Raw genomic sequence first — 18,081 nt, 5'->3', positions numbered from 1 at the left:
GTCTACTTGCTCCAATTTGATCTCGGAGGAATGCTTGGATAGCTCAGCCGCATGTTCTTTGGATTTTTGTTCCAAGGCATCACTCTTAGCGCTCGCATCTTGAAACTCGTGCTGGACCTCGGCCAATCTAGCCTCATGCCTACTACTCTCAACCTACAGCGTGCTTAGCTTGGCGGTTGCATGTTCGTCCACCATCTTATGAGCGGCGGCATCCTGCTTGGACTTCTCTAATTCGGCCTTGAGTTTACTAAATTCTACGTCCATAGTTGCTACCATAATCAGAACCAAGATATCATATACCAAAGCAAGACAGTCCTAAACTATTAAGGACAACAAGAGTCTTAGCGGCATGCATCACGCTTACCCTTCTTCTCGTCGAGCCGACTATTAAGACGGCTCAGCTCTTCATCGTAAACCTTGAGTTTCCGGTTCAGCTCGGCAAGTTCAAGGGTGTTGGTGGCACACGCAAGGACGAGGCCCAGAGACAAGTTATGGATTAATAAGCATCTGAACTATCGCGACTAGGACACTCAGCCAAAGTACTACCCTGAGATGTTATAGTTCAAGGGTCCCCGAACTGTTTTTATTCATGTCTATAAGTTCTTTTGATCCATGGGTAAGTTTTTCAACTCACCATGGATTGGGGTATATTATACCTATAGGGCATGTAAAAAATTATAAATAAATCTAACACTACATGGTTTACCCTGAAGCCCACGAGCAAACCTGTGACGCCCTCGATTTAATAGTACGCTAATCATACACGCAAATGCGTACGATCAAACCCAAGGACTCACAGGAAGATATCACAACAAAACTCTAGACACAAATAAAATAACAAAAGCTTCATATTACAAGCCAGGGGCCTCGAGGGCTAGAATACAGAACCTCGATAACACACGAGTCAGCAGAAGCAACAATATCTGAGTACAGACATAAAACATGGGTTGCCCTAGAAGGCTAGCACAAAAGAAAACATGATCGAACGAGGCGAGGCCTCCTTCCTGGGAACCTCCTAACTACTCCTATTCTTCAGCGGCCTCCATGAAGTAGACACCATCGGGAGGCAGACGTCGGCAGGAAACTCCATATCCTGGGCTCCATCACCTGGTCTCAGCAACGGATCAAGGGGACAAAGGGGGAGCAAAGCAACGGTGAGTACTCATCCAAAGTACTCGAAAGTATTACATCAGAACTATTCAAAGTATGCATCAGTATCAAAGAAGGGGGGGTATATGTGGACTGACTGCAGCAAAGCGAGAAATAGAGAGAAGGCCTAGTCCTATCGAAGACTAGCATCTTTAGGGTGTTGCAACAATAGACGAGAGTAGAACAAGGTAACACAATTAATAGTCATATTGTTACAACAATATTAAAGTGAGTTCACGCCTAGATATCCTCCCTCGACTCCCTGCGAGGAAGCAATCCCGGGGCAACTAAATCTAGTTAAGTACCAATTGTAGTTGTATAAGATCAGGGCACAACTCCAAGTCATCCTGTAACCATCGACATGGCTATTCGAATAGTTAATTTTCATCCCTATAGGGGTGCACCACATTTCCCGTCACGCTCGATAACACTCTGGATGGACACACTTTTCTGGGTCATGCCCGGCCTCGGAATATCGACTCGTCGCAGCCCCACCTAAGAAACAACAGAGAGGCCAGCCCGCCGGTCTAATTCCTAAGCACAAAGGGTTCGTGGGCCCAGTTCCCGTTCGCGCTCCTGCATGATGCGTGCGCGGCCGACGTTAGTCCTAGTATCCCTTAATCACAAGCGCGATGCATCTCGGGACCACTCAGGTGCGCGCCGTTACATTGCTGACATCTAAAAAGCTTCGGCTGATACCGCGACGCTGAGTACCCATAATTCTTCCTGCGTAGCCGGTTAGTGCGAAAAGTTCTCCAACCAACCGAGATCAAATACCCAAATCCATTATAATTTTAATTAGGCCATCGACACAATCTCGCGGGAATCCACCCATCTTAACAACTAATCACCAATTATCCGAGTAACATGGTCGAGTAACTGTGTGGTTGTACATCAGGGGGAATCCGAGGTATCACCCTCATTGGATTCCGACGAACGATGTATCCGTCAAGGTGGGCTTAGAGGAATCACCCTCGGGGGTCCCACACTTGAGGGGTTGCACGACGCAGGCATCGTCGGGGATGGTGAAAGAGGAATCACCCTCGATAACCACGATCGACTAGCTGTACTACAAAGATATCATCAGGAGTACATAGCGAGGTGTCACCCTCGGTACCCGCTAGTATCTCTGTAGCGTCGTACAACTAAGGGGGGTGTATGTGTTGTGTCGGGTCTGGCTCGTCGATCAGGGATCGAAATTTTAAAACAAAGCGGGGCAACTGGACTACGGGGTCAGGAGGGATGACTGCTCCACGTATATTAAGAAGATTTAAAGTACAATACTGAAAGTAGCAGTTCATCAAGAACAGGCTATGCATCTGATATAGGAGCTAACTACAACAACAGCAAATTTGTAATGCAAACATGAGGAAAAAGAATAGGCGATATAGGGATGATCAAGGGGGTTTGCTTGCCTTGCTGCTCTGCGGCAAAAGGCTGGTCGGCAGGGTCGTAGATGTACCCGGCAGCAGCATCAGTCTCGGGGTCTACCGGTAAGAAGAGGGGGAAGAAACAATAAATAATAGCAACAGTGCAACACAAAGCATGACATGGCAAGATGCAGGCTAGACATGAGCTAACGCAGCAACATCCGTCATAGACGGGTCGGAGGAATATCAGACGATATTTTCCGGGTCTCTGGCTACTACCGGTCACACGGAAAATGATGAAAATGTTCTATGTTTGCTATGCTAGGGACGCGTGACACACGAATGGACCGTGGATCCGGGTTCGTCTCGTTCTGCTCATCAACTTTCATGTTGAAAATATTTTGATGTGACTTACGGTTAATTTAATATTAATTTTTAAACTTTCATTAATAATTTAGGAATTAAAAACAGATCTATTTAATTTAATTTAATGCTATTATGACATCAGCATGATGTCATGCTGGCATCAACAGTTGACTGGTCAACTGACAAGTGGGTCCCATGCATCATAGACTCAGTTTTTAATTAGATTAAATAGTAATTAATCAGATTAATTTAGTGAGGGACCCACGTGTCATACTCTAACTATTCTAATTACCTATTTAATTAATTAACTAATTAAATGAATAATATATCTATTTATTTACTTATTTACTTATAATAACATATATTTATTTTTATATTTTATTCTTATTATCATTTTTTAACAGCGTGTGGGGCCTCCCTGTCATAGACAGTGGGTGGGGCTGGCCCCACAGGTAAGTAGCACAATGGCCACACACACCCACAAAACACACACACAACCACATATATATATATACATAATGCATTATTTTATATACCTGCATACATACATAGTAATACATACATACATATCTAATACATACACATATTTATTATTATTTTCTCTCTTCCAACGTCTCTCTGTTCATCTCTCTCTCTCTCAACAGAGAGAGAAGAGGCCATCTTCACCTACTCCTCTCATAGGAAAACGACGGTGCCGCAACGAGACGACGAACGTCGCATCGAAACTGGGACGGGGGGAAAGGAGAATAGGTGGGAGAAGCCCGAAAAAGGGCTCACCAGCGTTGCCGGGGAACGGGGCGGCGAGGCTCGGTGGAGCCGTTGAGGAGGAGGACGAGGAAGCCGGTGGTGCGGTGAAGGTCGTCGGAGGAGCTTCGGTGGGGGCGTCGGAGGTGACGGCGCCGTGGCGGTTCTGGTAGGAGAGGAGGCGCCGAGGAGGAGGGGCTCGACCTGCACGGGGCTGAAGGAGGCCGTAAAAGGATGGGGCTGCCGGAGGGCCGATCGTGGCCGGAGGGCGACAGCCCGGCGCGGGGCTGGCCCTAGCGCAGCGAGGCGACGGGGAGGGCACTGTCGTCCTGGGGAGAGGCGGCATGGTGAGGGAGATCTAGAAGGGAGGGGAGGCTCGGCCAGGGAAGGGGTGGCCGGTGAGTGCGTGGGGGAACGGGGATCTCAGGCGATGGGGGTGGCGAGCGGGATCCAGTGGATTGCGTGGGCGAGGGGGACCTGGCGACGGGAGGAGAGGCAGGGCAAGCGGGAGGGGTTCTAGCGCAGCGTGCGAGAGAGAGAGGAGGGAGCGCGTGGGGTGGGCATTCGCTGGATCTGGCGAGGGGAGAGGGGTCGCGAGGGAGTAGTGCCATAGGTGCGGGTGTGGGGGAACGAGCGCCAGGGGGGTTGGTGGCGAGGGAAGTGGGTTCCCTCGTCCCAGCGGCGGCGGCAGGAGGGAGCTGGGAGTGGCGTGGCGTCTAGGGTTGCCTTGGTGGGAGCGGGCCGGCCAGGCTGGGCCGAGGCCCAAGGGAGAGGCGTTTTTCCCTTTTTTATTATTTATTAATTTGCACCACATTTTTGCATTTAGTTTACGTAGCAAACGATTTTTTATAACTGAAACTTGGCACGTAAATCAAGCACAATATTTTGGGGTGCCACAAAAAGATTCAAAGTATTTTGTAAGCTTTAGATATTTTTAGAAATTGAAACGATCAATTTAATTGATGTTGTCCCACGTTAAATTTCCTAGGGGCATTTTGGTAGTTGAGGTGATGTTGTTTTCCTTAACATAATTACCTATGGAATATTTACAACCATACCAAGATTTTTCTTCTATATTCTGAAGAAATAATTTATTTGAATTGATATTAAATTTTAAATTTGGCTTTGATTTTATTAAGTGACAATCTAGCTTAGTTAAATATGATGACCTAGCATCATTAAGGTTTTGGTCACTGTAGCTTAACTACCGGGGTGTCAGAACTCTCCCCTAATAACAAGAATTCTCGTCCCGAGAATTAACAGGTAGAAGGAAAGAGCTCGGGGTATTCATCACGAAGATGGTCCTCGCGTTCCCAAGTGGCTTCATCTTCAGAGTGATTTGACCACTGCACTTTAAGGAACTTGGTAACTTTGCAACGAGTCTGACGTTCAGCTTGGTCGAGAATGCGGACCGGATGCTCTTTATAAGAGAGGTCTTGTTGCAGCTCAAGCATATCATGATCCACTGCCCGAATAGGATCCTTGAAGCAACGGCAGAGTTGAGAAACATGGAAGACATCGTGAACCTGAGAAAGGTTCGCCAGCAGTTCCAATTGATAAGCCACTCTTCCATGCCTTTCGAGAACAGTGAAAGGACCAATATAGCGAGGAGCTAACTTGCTGTTGATCTCAAAACTATGAGCACTTCTCATTGGTGTGACACGAAGATAAGCCTTTTTGCCAGGTTGATAGACCATATCTTGATGGTGACGGTCATACTAACTCTTCTGACGAGACTGAGTAGCCTTCGGATTTCCATGAATAATGCGGACTTGATCTCCAGCATGTTGGATAACATCTGGACCGAAGAGTGATCGCTACATTGGACGGTGGCTCGAGAATTTCATACGAAGCCAAGTGTAAGGGATACCATGGAGTCAAACATGTACAGGAGAGTCAGGTTTCAATCCTGTGGAACGTTGGGTTATGGGTCCACCATGTGGGCCGAGAGTAGGCATAGGGGTGACATATTATATGGTCTTGGTAGCAAGACATGTCAGAGGATGGCATGTCAGTTATGTTGGAACAACATCGGTACCAAGGTCGGGGGACAAATAGAACCATTTTCCTGCTCGCTGAAACGAGGCGGACCAATGGGCAAAGTTCTCGTCCACCGGCGGCTACCGGAATGTTATCCACAATAGTAACAGGGTCTTACTGACAGAGTTGTATACTGAGAATTTTACCTAAGCAGGGAATTAACACTGCTTAGATAAGTTATGCCACAAGAAAGGTCAAACAGACCAATGGGAAGGCAAAATGTGTTCACACACACAAGTATTAGAGTATACCATTTCCAAAAAAGGTAGGGTATGGTATACATGATAGGTCATCAAGTACATAACCTTTTAGATAAAGAGGAAGAAGAATCATGATGTTTACCCATACCACGCGGTCTGGATAATTGACCAGGAACAATTTAGCATTGCACTTCCAATGTTCCGGTTGAAATTTGAAGTACCATATCCGTGCTTCGAGGTAGCATCGACATGGTCATCAGATAAAGGTTTGATTTGGTTACACAAAGGATTCATCAAAAACAACTTATAAAATAAGTGATGACCCACAAGTGTAGGGGATCGCAACAGTTTTCGAGGGTAGAGTATTCAACCCAAATTTGTTGATTCGCCAAAGGGTAAGCGAAAGAATATTCTCAAGTATTAACAGGTGAGTTTTTCAGATTCAACCACACCTGAAAGATTAGTGTCTACAAGAAAAGTATCAGTAGCAAAGTAGTATGATAGCAACGGTGTCAGAAACAGATCTCTTGACGGCAGACTATTCCTAACTGTTGTATCAATGGCGCCAATGTTGCACGTGGGCGGGGAACTATTCTTCCCCTACAACGGTGTCGAAAAAGGTCTTGCAATAAGTAACAGCGAAGTAGAAAGGAACAACAGTAGCAGCAGAGTAACAACAGTAGCAACAGTAGTAGCAAAGTGGCCCAATCCCTTTTGTAGCAAGGGACAAGCCTGGACAAAGTAACGTAGCAAGGACCAGTAGTAAAAGACTCGTACGCAGTGGATCGGTGATGGATGAGTATGACGGATGTGATTCATCATGTAACAGCTATAACACGGAGAGATAAGTAACTAGCTCCCGTTCATCAATCTAATGTAGGCATGTATTCCTTATGTAGTCATACGTGCTTAGGGAAAAGAACTTTCATGACATCTATTGTCCATCCCTCCTGTGGCAGCGGGGTCCTAATGGAAACTATGGGATATTAAGGTTCTCCTTTTAATAAAGAACCGGACCAACGCATTAACACATGGTGAATACATGAACTCCTCATACTATGGTCATCTCCGGGAGTGGTTCCGGCTATTGTCACTCCGGGGTTGCCGGGTCATAACACATAGTAGGTGCCTACAACTTGCAAGATAGGTTCTAAAACACACATATATTGGCGACAACATAATAGGTTCAGATCTGAAATCATGGCACTCGGGCCCTAGTGACAAGCATTAAGCATAGCCAAGTAGTAGCAACATCAATCTAGAACATAGTGGATACTAGGGATCAATCCCCGTCAAAACTAACTCGATTACATGATAGATCTCATCCAACTCATCACCGTCCAGCAAGCCTACGATGAGATTACTCACGAACGGTGAAGAGCATCATGGAATTGTCGATGGAGGAAGGTTGATGATGACGATGGCGACGATTTCCCCTCTCCGGAGCCCGAAACGGACTCCAGATCTGCCCTCCAGATGAAGAACAGGAGGTGGCGGCACCTCCGTATCGTAAAACGCGATGAAACCTTCTCTCTGATTTTTTTTGGGCGAGACGGAAGATATAGAGCTGAGTTCGGGGGCGGTGGTGCCACGTGGGCCCCACAAGCCCTCACGGCGCGACCTACGAGGGTTGTCGCGGCCTGTGGGCTTATGGCCCACTGGCACGCCCCCTCCGGTGGATCTTTTCGCAGGTATTTTCTTTTATTCCAGAAAAAATCTTCGTAAATTTTCAGGACATTCCGAGAACTTCTATTTCTGCACAAAAACAACACCATGGCAATTCTGCTGAAAACAGCGTGAGTCCAAGTTAGTTCCATTCAAATCATGCAAATCAGAGTCCAAAACAAGGGCAAAAGAGTTCGGAAAAGTAGATACGACGGAGACGTATTAACTCCCCCAAGCTTAAAGCCTTGCTTGTCTTCAAGCAACTCAGTTGACAAACTCAGAGAGACAAAAGAAAAACACAGTTGACTAAACATTGTAATTCAAGGAAATGAAGATCCAGTCATAGTCTCACTCAACACAGTTAAAAGCAAAGCATAAAAATGACAGAGGTGCTCTCTAATTGGTGCTTTTGTAAGAGGAGGATGACTCAACAGGAACATAAATAGACAAGCCCTTCGCAGAGGGAAGCATTGATTTGTAGAGGTGCCAGAGCTCAAGCTTTGAAACAGAGATAATAATTTTGGGTGGCATGCTCTCATTGTCAACGCAATGACTAAGAGTTCTCAACATTTTCCATGCTACACATGCTATAGGCGGTTCCCAAATAGAAAAGTAAAGTTTTGACTCCCCCACCACCAATCAATCACACTCCACGGCTAGCCAGATCCTCGGGTACCGTCCATACCAACATCAATCCTGGGGGAGTTTTGTTTGCAATTATCTTTTCGATTTGAGCTTGGAACTGGGAATTCCAATTACCAGCCCCTTTCTCGTGAATGATAGTGAATAAACACATATCGAGGATAACACGGCTAGCATGGAAGATACCAATAGCCCATGTCACCACATGAGCGGTTCAGGCATGCAGAACAGATTATTTCTTGAAGGTTTAGAGAGTGGCACATGCAAATTTACTTGGAACGGCAGGTAGATACCGCATATAGGTAGGTGTGGTGGACTCACATGGGACAACTTTGGGTTTATGGGAGTGGATGCACAAGCAGTATTTCTGCTTAGTACAGGTGAAGGCTAGCAAAAGACTCGGAAGCGACCAACTAGAGAGTGACAACAGTCATCAAAATGCATTGAGATTAACTAACATTGAGTGCAAGCAAGAGTAGGACATAAATCACCATGAACATGAACATCATAGAGGCTATGTTGATTTTGTTTCAACTACATGCGTGAACATGCGCCAAGTCAAGCCACTTGAATCATTCAAAGGAGGATACCATCCTATCATACTACAACACAGTCATCTCAACATTCATGTGGGCGTCCAATACAAACCATTATAAGCTCCTAGCTAAGTAAGCATGGCATAAGCAACTATGATCTCTAAGTTGTCATTGCAAACATGTTTCTCTCACAACAATGCTGAATCAGGCATGATGAGCTAGTCATATTTACAAAAACAAAATAGATCGAGTTCATACCAGCTTTTCCAGGCTCAGTCACTTCATCATATATCGTCATTATTTCCTTTCACTTGCACGACCGAACGATGTGAACAATAATAAGAGTGCTCGTGCATTGGACTAAAGCTGGAATCTGCAGGCAAACACAAAGGAGAAGACAAAGTAATATGGATCTTTGAAAGCTAAACAGGTATGCATGCAAGAGCCACTAAACATTGTAACCAATATCTTCTATCTTGACCCAAAGAAAAAGAAAACTATATACACAGGAAAGCTCCCAACAACCAAAAGAAGAAGAAAAAATCTTTTTGGTTTTTTTTCAAACTAGACATACACACGAAAAGAAAATGAGAATAAGAAAATAAACTAACATGGATGATACAGTGGCAAAGTGTGAACACCGGCTAACAAAAGTGAAAGCATAAGCAAGAATGTAAAGTCGGTGAGAACACGTACTCCCCCCAAGCTTAGGCTTTTGGCCTAAGTTGGTCTACTCCCAAGGACGGTCTTGGCGACACCCAAAATCATAATGGGGGTTATACGGGAGCGCTGCAGCCACTGCCTGAATAGCTGCCTCACGGAGACGAGCAGCCATTGCCTCCCTCTCATACTCCTCTACATCTCCTCTAGTTATGTAATATCTCTGTTTTACCTGGAAGTCAAAGAAAGCAGGAGCAGGAAGGGTAATATGGAAAACACGCTGCCGGTTAAATATCAAACGGTATAGGAGGGATTCTTCATCCCTATCATGGAACTGGTAGCGTGTCAAAGCGACACGGTCAAGGAAAGATGTATGGAGCGGGGGATCTCCTTCGCGGATGGGTACTCCAAGGAAATTTTCCATGCGGGTGGCATAGATCCCACCAAAGAAATCCCCTTCAATAGCATTCTTATTCAACCTCCTTGCTATAATAGCTCCCATGTTGAAGCTTTTATCACCCGTCACTGCGCTCTTAAGGATACTAAGGTCGGGTGCGTAGAGGTGACAATGCTCAATCTTGCCATTAATGCATCTACCTATGAAGAGGGCAAAGTAATGCAAGGCAGGAAAATGAATACTCCCCATGGTAGCTTGCGTAATGTCTCTAGTTTCTCCAAAAGTAATACTAGAGCAAAAATCTCTAACCAAAGATTTAGGAGGATCATTGAGACTACCCCAAATAGGTATCTTGCAAATTCTATTGAAATCCTCTAAATCCATGGTATATGATTTATCATAGAGATCAAACAGTACCGATGTCTCACGGCCAGCTGAAAATTTGAATCTACGAACAAAAGAGGAGTGAGAGCAACATATTGTTCACATTTATCGGAGATGAATTCCTCGAGTCCGACGTTGTGAACAAGTGTATCAAACTCATCTTTGAAACCTGCCTCAATCATAAATTCATCAGAAGGCCATTCACATGGTTGTACCTGCGCATCCCTTGGTTGGTAAGGATCAGGCTCCCGAATCGCAAGACGGGGACCTCTCTTGCTTGAGGAACCACCATGAAAGTTTCTCCTGAACATCTTCCTTTTCTGAAATTTTCAGTGATTCTAAGGAAAGGTGAAAAAGGCTCAATTAAACTCGTAGCAACTACTCCCACAAGTGCCTAGAGACCATATTATGCATCAAAACTACTTAGGACCAGCTAAAATCAGCATGCAAAGCTCAAGAACATGGTCACCAAGGCAGCAAAAATATGAGGAGTATAAGGCACTAGGGCAAAAACTGATTGGACCAAGGGAGGAGTCACTTACCAAGGAGTAATTTCCCAATATAGTTCGGAGAATGGTGATTTGAGCAAAGAGATCAAAAATCCCAGCAAGAGGAGCAAGAACACGGGTTTGAGCTGCGAAACGATTTTTTCTGGAGGTAGGAGAACCAGATGAGGGCACGAATGAGTGGAGGGGGTGCCTGTGGGTCCTACAAGCCTGGGTGGCGTGACCAGGGGGTGCCTGCGCCCCTAGGGCTTGTGGCCCACTAGTGTGGCCCCCACACAAGCTCTTTGTCTCAAAAAATTTCAAAAATTCGAGAAAAAATCATACTAGATTTTCAGGACGTTCGGAGAACTTTTATTTTCGGGGTACCTTTCCACCGGACGCTAAAACAGAAAACAGGTAAAACTAAACTAAATCTATCATTTTTCTTCTAAACAACCGAAGGTGAAAACTTAGAACACAGGTTTTTGACTCCTCGATTCATCCATCTCATGGTCATCGAAAGAAATCCGTCAGTGAGGTTGATCAAGTCTCTTTGACAAACTTTTTCAAATCGCAAAAGGAGAACGGAGAATTCTCGAATAGTCACTAGGTCACCTCAATGGGGATCTGTATTTTGCCAACAAGAAAATCATACTTCATCTTAACATGAGGTATATGGCATTCAAAGCTCCCAATAAGAATCGCTGAAGTATTTTCGATAGCATTGATGCAATGTACTCGATATTGTTTATTCGGAAAGTGCACCGTATGCTCATTACCGTTGACATGGAAAGTGACATTGCCTTTGTTGCAATCTATAATAGCCCCTCCAGTGTTTAAAAAGGGTCTTCCGAGGATGACTGCCATGGCATCGTCCTCAGGAATATCCAAGATAACAAAGTCGGTTAAGATAGTGACGTTGGCAACCACAACAGGCACATCCTCGCAAATGCCGATAGGGAAAGCAGTTTTTTGCCAGCCATTTGCAGAGAGATTTTAGTGGGTGTCAACTTATCTAGTTCAAGTCTACGATAAACAGAGAGAGGCATAACACTAACACCGGCTCCAAGGTCGCATAAAGCAGTTCTAACGTAGTTACCTTTAATGGAGCAAGGTATAGTGGGCACACCGGGATCACCTAGTTTCTTAGGAGTTCCACCCTTGAAGGTATAGTTAGCAAGCATGGTGGAAATCTCAACCTCAGGTATCCTCCTCTTATTAGTCACAATATCTTTCATGTACTTGGCATACGGAGACATTTTGAGCATATATGTCAAACACATTTGCAGAAAGACATGTCTGATCATTTCAACGAATCGCTCAAAATCATCATCATCCTTTTTCTTGGATGGTTTGGGAGGAAAGGGCATGGGTTTCTGAACCCATGGTTCCCTTTCTTTACCATGCTTCCTAGCAGTGAAGACATTCTTATCGTATCTTCTATTCTTAGGCTGTGGGTTATCAAGATCAATAGGTTCAATCTCCACATACTTTTCATTGCTAGGTTGAGCATCATCATGAACATCACTATTGATATTATAATTAGGCTCATGTTCATCACCAGATTGTGTTTCTGCATCGGAAACAGAGGCATCGTTTGGACTCTCAGGTGTAGTAGCAACAGGGTTGCTAGTGTGCATATCCCTATCATCTTTCTTCTTCTTTCTAGGATGACTAGGTGCATCAGTGCTAACTCCTTGAGAATCTTTTTCAATTCTCTTTGGATGAACCTCAGGATACAAAGGTTCCTAGGTCATTCTACCGCCTCTGGTAACGACTCTGACGGAATTGTCATTCAACTCATTGAGCAAGTCATTCTGAGCTTTAAGTACTTGTTCTACTTGAGTAGTAACCATAGAGGCATGTTTACTGAGAAGCTTAAGATCATTGACATTTCTATCCACACAAGCACTTAAATGACTAAGCATACGAGCATTCTGTTCCAATTGTCTGCTAACATAATCATTGAAACTTTGTTGTTTGGCAACAAAGTAATCAAATTCATCCATCCATAGGCTAGCAGGTTTATCGAAAGGGATATCACTCTCGTCAAACCTACGCAGAGAATTTACTTCTACTATGTGTATCGGGTTATCGAGACCATGAATCTCTTCGATAGGTGGTAGATTTTTGACATCTTTAAATTTAATGCCTTTCTCTCGCATAGATTTCTTGGCTTCTTACATATCTTCAGGACTGAGGAATAGAATACCTCTTTTCTTCGGAGTTGGCTTAGGAGGTGGTTCGGGAATAGTCCAAGCATTCTCATTGCACAAGATGTTATTCAGTAGAATCTCAGCTTGTTCTATAGTTCGTTCCCTAAAAGCACAACCGGCACAACTATCTATGTGGTCTTTGGAAGCATCGGTAAGTCCATTATAGAAGATATCAAGTATTTCATTCTTCTCAAGAGGGTGATCAGGCAAAGCATTCAGTAGCTGGATGAGCCTCCCCCAAGCTTGTGGGAGACTCTCTTCTTCAGCTTGAGCAAAGTTGTATATTTCCCGCAAGGCAGCTTGCTTCTTATGGCCAAGGAAATATTTTTCAGAGAAGTAGTAGACCATATCCTGGGGGCTACGCACACAACCAGGAGCAAGAGAAGTGAACCAGGTCTGAGCATCATCCTTTAGCGAGAAAGGAAATAGCTTGAGGATATAGTAGTGCTGAATAGGGTGGCTATATCGTGTAGTTTTCCTCACTAGTGAATAGGGTGGCTATATCTTGTAGTTTGGTAAGATGGGCTACAACCGCTTCAGACTCATAACCGTGAAAACGATCAGATTCGACTAGAGTGATTAACTCAGGGTCGACAGAGAATTCATAATCCTATCGGTCACAAAGATAGGCGAAGTAGCAAACTTCGGGTCATATTTCATCCTAGCGTTCACAGATTTTTCTTTCCACTTGCGCAGTAGTTTCTCAACATCATAGCTATCCTTACATGCAAGAAAATCCTCAGCTATCTCTCCCTCCATAACATAGCGCGTATCAGGCATAGCAGGAATAGTAACAGGTTCTACTTCAATAGTATCAACAGTTTCAGAAGTATCATCACGTCTAGTAGCAACTCTAGCAATTTGTGCATCAAGGAATGCACCTAGTGGCAAAGCAGTATCAGGCATAGCATCGTCATGCATAGTAGCAAGCATAGCATGATCAGGCATAGTATCATCAGGCACATGCGACATATCAAGATTTTGAGCAGGAGGCGATGTCGCAAACTTACTCAAAACTGAAGATGAATCAAGTGCAGAGCTAGATGGCAGTTCCTTACCTCTCCTCGTAGTGGAAGGCAAGATTTTAGTTCTTGGATCTTTCGGATTCCTCATAGTGACCAGCAGACGAAAATCCCAAGTGACTCAGAGAATATAGCTGTGCTTCGCCGGCAACGGCGCCAGAAAAATGTCTTGATGACCCACAAGTGTAGGGGATCGCAACAATTTTTGAGGGTCGAGTGTTCGACCCAAATTTGTTGATTCGCCAAAGGGGAAGCGAAAAAATATTCTGAAGTATTAGCAGCTGAGTTTGTCAGATTGAACCACACCAGAAAGATTAGTGTCTGCAAGAAAAGTATCAGTAGCAAAGTAGTATGATAGCAATGGTGTCAAAAATAGATCTGTTGACGGCAGACTATTCCTAATTGTTGTATCAATGGCGCCAATGTTGCACGTGGGCGGGGAACTATTCTTCCCCGACAACGGTGTCGAAAAGGTCTTGCAACAAGTAACAGCGAAGTAGCAAGGAACAAAAGTAGCAGCAGAGTAACAGCAGTAGCAATAGTAGTAGCAAAGTGGCCCAATCCCTTTTGTAGCAAGGGACAAGCCTGGGCAAAGTAACATAGCAAGGACGAGTAGTAAAAGACTCGTAGGCAATGGATCGGTGATGGATGAGTATGACGGAGGTGATTCATCATGTAACAACTATAACACGGAGAGATAAGTAACTAGCTCCCGTTCGTCAATCTAATGTAGGCATGTATTCCGTATGTAGTCATACGTGCTTAGGGAAAAGAACTTGCATGACATCTATTGTCCATCCCTCCCGTGGCAGCGGGGTCCTAATGGAAACTACGGGATATTAAGGTTCCCCTTTTAATAAAGAACCAGACCAACGCATTAACACGTGGTGAATACATGAACTTCTCATACTATGGTCATCTCCGGGAGTGGTTCCGGCTATTGTCACTCCGGGGTTGCCGGGTCATTACACATAGTAGGTGACTACAACTTGCAAGATAGGATCTAAAACACACATATATTGGCGACAACATAATAGGTTCAGATCTGAAATCATGGCACTCGGGCCCTAGTGACAAGCATTAAGCATAGCCAAGTAGGAGCAACATGAATCTAGAACATAGTGGATACTAGGGATCAATCCCCGTCAAAACTAACTCAATTACATGATAGATCTCTTCCAACTCATCACCGTCTAGCAAGCCTGCGATGAGATTATTCACCAACGGTGAAGAGCATCATGGAATTGTTGATGGAGGAAGGTTGATGATGACGATGGCGACGATTTCCCCTCTCCGGAGCCCGAAACGGACTCCAAATCTGCCCTCCAGATGAAGAACAGGAGGTGGCGGCGCCTCCGTATCGTAAAACGCGATGAAACCTTCTCTCTGATTTTTTTTGGGCGAGACGGAAGATATAGAGCTGAGTTTGGGGGCGGTGGTGCCACGTGGGCCCCACAAGCCCGCACGGCGCGACCTAGGGGGGTGGCCGCGGCCTGTGAGCTTGTGGCCCACTGGCACGCCCCCTCTGGTGGATCTTTGCGCAGGTATTTTTCTTTTATTTCAGAAAAATCTCCATAAATTTTCAGGACATTCCGAGAACTTTTATTTCTGCACAAAAACAACACCACGGCAATTCAGCTGAAAACAGCATCAGTCCGGGTTAGATCCATTCAAATCATGCAAATTAGAGTCGAAAATAAGGGCAAAATAGTTCGAAAAAGTAGATACGACGGAGACGTATCAATAAGCCATTTAGTTTCCGCATGGTAGAATGTCTAACTTTACGTATGGAAGAATTTATAATAATAGGTCCTTCGGCCCGGTGTGCTAGACCAAAGGATTACATAAGAGCAAAGTTATAAATATTGGAAAATGTTCTAACCATCATATCTGCCCGAGATTCAGACCTGATTGGGGTCGGGACACCTCAGACTCAAGATGCCTGAGAAGAAAGATGAAGATGCAAGAGTCTCATGATATTAGCTACACAAGCAATTCTTGAATCATGAGTTCGATTGTAAGACATATGAACACAATGTCAAGACATTCGTGCCCACATAGAATCCTAACGTCAAAATGCAACCAAGTTCTCATTTGGGAACCATCATTGAGGATAACAAGGCCCCATGTGTACGTCCCGATTAGCTCATATGACGGAACTTTACTTCCCTTGATCAAATCAGTCAGTGGCTTGGTGTGCTAAGATAAGTTATATGACGTGAAGATAACAAATCTTCAAAACAAATAACTCTTCGCACATGCGTGAATGATATGGTATTTCCCAAGAGGAAGCTAAACAAAACCTTCACGTATTCATGACGGAAAGAGTGCAAGTGAATTTTGGGAAATACACTTCTTCTACCCAACATATTCTTCATGAGCTAGGAACAAGGATAATGCTTTCAAGAGCTTCATCGCGGGACATGGAGAAGTTGAGGGTGTGGCTAATGGGCGCAGCAACAATCCCTCAAGATTTTGACAAGGATAAATTTCCAAAATTATAACATCAAGGACATAACATTCGTCGAATCAAATGGTATAATGTCGTATGCTCGAGGGAACAACAACAATTAAACATTGGTCAAAGGGTGCAATCGGACTGAATGAGTAGCACGACCATTGCTAGAATGGTGAGTCAACAACCAATAGACCAAGAATGAAACAATCAGTTGTTAACCTCAAGGCGATAGGGTCGACAGAAGGATTGGAATCATACATTAGAGTTCACTTGTTGGTATTCTGGTTTGAAACAACACGGGACCAAGAAATGAATTGTGATGGCGAGAAGTATTACTATATCAAGAATTCTTAAGAGGTGTGCAATCCTCACGACATTCTTGACATAAAAGATAGTAATACTCCAAGGTAGAAGATGACATAAGCTGATTTAGCAAGGAACTCAAAGAACAACACAAGACATGAACAAGTCTGTGTTGGAGGGAAGGCAAGAAGGTTGCCGATGATAACACAAATCATCGTGGGGCAAGGATGGTATTTCTCAACATGCATTCGATTGATACCCTACAAGAGCTCGGGGTGCTCATGATGATCACGACACATTTTTCGAGAAGCTTCACGAAGATGTAATCGTTCAATGGCGACATCACGCAAGGGAATGATGAAGCAAGAGGTTGTTAGAATCACAGATAAGGCTGCTAGCTTAGAATTGAGATTGCCTTTCAGGACAACCAACATGATGTGGTAATCTCGATGCAAGCTTAACGCACAGTTGGAATTGTGTTCCAGGGATGAAGGGTATAGATAGCATGGTCGAGCTCCAACACGACGATGATGATGTAGCTTAACAGCTTGCAATGACATGATCGAGTACAAACTCGAAACCAAGGAAGATTACTAAAAAATTGTTAAATTGCAATACATACTCGATTCAGTTATCGATGTACTCGCGTGTCCAACAACTCAAACATGAGGAAACAAGAATTAAAGAAAATTATCATAGTTGATGTGTAACATCCCAAAATTACAAATTTTGGAATGTTAATATAATTATTAGGTTGATTGTTTGTTTGTTTGCTGAGTGACTGAAACTTGTGTGAAATTTGAAACTTTTCGAAACTTTTGAATGAGAGGGAATAAAATGAATTTCCCCTTCTCCGGTGAATTCAAATTCAATCATTTAAAAACAAAGAGAGAAGATGACATGACTTCTTCAACTATAAAGAATTCGAACGCAGATATTTGCATTGAATCATTTTTGCTTTTCCATTCGTTTCTTCGTGCAACAAAATGCCGGGAAATACATTCTAGAGCGGAGGAACATGACCCTCGAACCCACGGGCATTTTGAAAGTTATTTGAACCCTCAAACTTAGAGGATCATTCGAAAATTATTTGCAAAAAGAAATAATGCTTTTAGGGATTTTGGAAAAATAATTTTTTCTGAAGTTTTTATTTTTGCCGTGGAAAAATGCCCATCTTTTATATTTTATTATTTCTGATAATTTTAGTATATAAAAACTCTTTATTCCGAATTGATTTGGTTTCCTTTTTAACGTTTTAGTTTCCTAGTTTTGAAAATAGGAATGAGATCACTTTTATTAGGAAAACTCTAGGTGGCCCATTAAGCACTTTCCAAATTTGGCCCAAGAGATCATCTTCTTCCTCCTCTCTCCCTCACGTACAGGAAACTTGCCATTCCATGGAGAGGAGAATCCCCACCTCCGGGATTCGCGAGGCCCTTTCCTT

Source organism: Hordeum vulgare, chromosome 7H (assembly GCF_904849725.1).
Source record: "Hordeum vulgare subsp. vulgare chromosome 7H, MorexV3_pseudomolecules_assembly, whole genome shotgun sequence".
Classification (NCBI taxonomy): domain Eukaryota; kingdom Viridiplantae; phylum Streptophyta; class Magnoliopsida; order Poales; family Poaceae; genus Hordeum; species Hordeum vulgare.
The sequence above is the reverse complement of the archived record's forward strand: the minus strand, read 5'-3'. Positions refer to the sequence as shown.